Below are 2,664 nucleotides of genomic sequence, written 5' to 3'. Positions count from 1 at the left end.
TTGACCATTTTAAGGTTTGTAAATTGTATATAAATTGTATGTTAATTTATGTATTTAATAAATAACAAATATATGAAAAACATAAATACTACTACTTTTAATAACATAAAAACACTACAATGTCTACCATAACATTTGTAACAAAAAAACCTTATTAAACACTGATAAATCATACAAAAAATATATAGAAGACACATTATATATATATATATATATATATATATATATATATATACACACACACACACACACACACACACACACAAAGAGAGAAAAAGAGAGAGAGACATGTTAGGCGCATTTCATGCACCCATTTTGTAGCTTTATTTCATAAAATTGCATTGCATCTATGCTTAAACTCATGCATTTTGCATGTTTTTCGAGATTTTATCATGAGGATATTTCATTTACACACTTTTGTGATATTTCAGAGACTTTTGGAGGTAGGATCTTGCTTGAGGAGGTAAATAAGAGATTTGGACAAAATTTTGGGACTTGCAGAGCACCAGGGATGAAGATATTGAAGAATTGTGGATTTCGGCTCTACAAGAGATTACACGGTCGTGTAAATTATAACCTTATGTTTACGCGGGACGTGTAAACAAAGATACTTGAGCATCACACTTTGAAGGCCCATCCAATCTAAGCAATGTACTTTTGCAATTACACGGACCGTGTAAATGTTGAGGACTTGAGGTTAATTTCATGGCTGAATATCTGCAAATATCAAAGAAACATGAGATTGGATAACATGTATATGATATGATGTGGTATACTAATACTTGTTTGTAATCTTGCAGGAAAAAACTTTTGCATTATCCAACCATGCAATTAGCTAACAATCCAATCATTCAAGCTCACTAAAACATTCTGAATGTGAAAGAAGATGCAACCAACAAAGAAATTCGTTCAAGCTATCGATTAACTCTTCTCACCTACCATCCAGATAAGTTACAAAACACTTCCATTTCCAACCACCAAGATCTGGGATCTCAATTTCTCAATACCCAAACAGCTTAGGAAATCTAAGGAGATGTGAAATCACGGGCATTATATGACCAGGAGCTTCAGGTTTCAAGACATGATGAGTTAACTATAGATGAAGTTGAGCTAGAGGATTTGGCGGTGGAAACTAGTGGTGATTTGGTGGAGCTTTTTTATCAGTGTAGGTGTGGAGATTACTTCTCGCTTGATTCTTTGGAGTTGAGAGATATGGGATTTGAAATATTGATAAAAGAGGGTGAGAAGATATTGTTACGAGCACATGATGGTGCTTCGGTGACATCAATCTTGCTACCTTGCACTTCTTGTTCTTTAAAAATCCGTTTAGTGATCAATAAAGATACCCGACCTTATATTTGTGGTAATTGATTCATGATTTGATTCAAATTTTGGCATGATAGGAGTCGATTGTAAGCAACCATTTTTGAAATCGAGAAGGAGATTATCGTTGTTATAACTTGTGTTGAAGTTAATATAGAATGTAATATATGTAGACCTTGTGGGGTGTGATGAAATGAGTTCTCGTGCTTAATTGCAGCTTGCTAGTCCCCCTAAATTTGGGCTAGATTCAGAGTACTTGTACATGTTTATTCTTGTGTTCATTTTTTTGAATGCTTTGTTTACAGGTTTTGAGACCATTTTCCCAACAATTGGTAGTGGAGCTTCAAGTTTGAGGGATGCATTATTTTTAGAGGTTCATAATATGCCATGTGGTTATAGCTTTGTATGAACTTTAACATCAAAAACAAATTTATGTTGGTCATATTATATTATCGGGTTTCTTGGTTTTAGAGGACCATAGTATGTTTTGTGTTTGCAACTGTTTATGATAATCCATATTAGGAATAATTTTTTTGTTGTTTGTTTTGTAAGGAATATTTGAGATAGGGATACGATGTCTAAGTTCAAGAAATTTTCCTAAGGTTTGATGTATAGAAACTTAGTGGAATGATTCAAGTAAGGGATGAGCTTATTAGTTTGGGTTTTACAAGGCACAGAGAGGGAAAGAGACTAGAAGGTAGAAAATATTAATTGGCAAACTTTTGTCCGAGAAAAAAAAAACTAGAACGTAGTACTATACTTCATAAGGTACAAGAAAAAAGACTAGATGGTAGCAACCATATTTCATCATAAGTTATGGTTTTGATGTGCATGAACGATGATATTTCATGTTGATGATTGATGAAGTTTGGGATACGCCGAACGAGAAAGTTGTATTATATATTTTCCAGCAAATTTTTGATACGTGCTAAATGATGTAAAATTCTTAAAATGAGTTGCTTTAAGTGGCTAAATGATATAAATTCTTAAGATAAGTTATTTTAAGTGGTGATATTCTTTTATGATAAAAGTATAATAGTTTATGGCTTGAAAAGTATGATTCTTCGTTTTCAGTAGTATTCTTTTTGATGTGGTTATAGTTTTCTTGTATTTTATTGAAGGTGGAGATTAGGGATGAGCAACGGGCCAAACCCGGATCAGACCGGTCCGAAGACCGAAAACCCGAAGACCGAAAATCGTGAATTTTCTTACCCGAAAACCGGACCGTTTTTGGATGTATCGGGTTTGGGTTCGGTCCGGTCCGGTCTCGGGTACTAAACCGGGTTTCGGGTTTTGGACCGAACTAGACTTTGAAATTGGTACAATGCGGGACTTTACTTA

At 34.1% G+C, this 2,664-nt stretch overlaps 1 pseudogene; it reads left to right on the top strand.

Annotated features, from left to right (window-relative positions):
* The first annotated feature begins 825 nt into the window (after positions 1–825).
* Positions 826–1,732, top strand: LOC145052704 (diphthamide biosynthesis protein 4-like; annotated as a pseudogene).
* Positions 1,733–2,664: the final 932 nt, after the last annotated feature.

Source organism: Lactuca serriola, chromosome 1, assembly GCF_051521515.1.
Source record: "Lactuca serriola cultivar US96UC23 chromosome 1, Lser_US96UC23_V15, whole genome shotgun sequence".
Taxonomy (NCBI): Eukaryota; Viridiplantae; Streptophyta; class Magnoliopsida; order Asterales; family Asteraceae; genus Lactuca; species Lactuca serriola.
The sequence above is the reverse complement of the archived record's forward strand: the minus strand, read 5'-3'. Positions and strand labels throughout refer to the sequence as shown.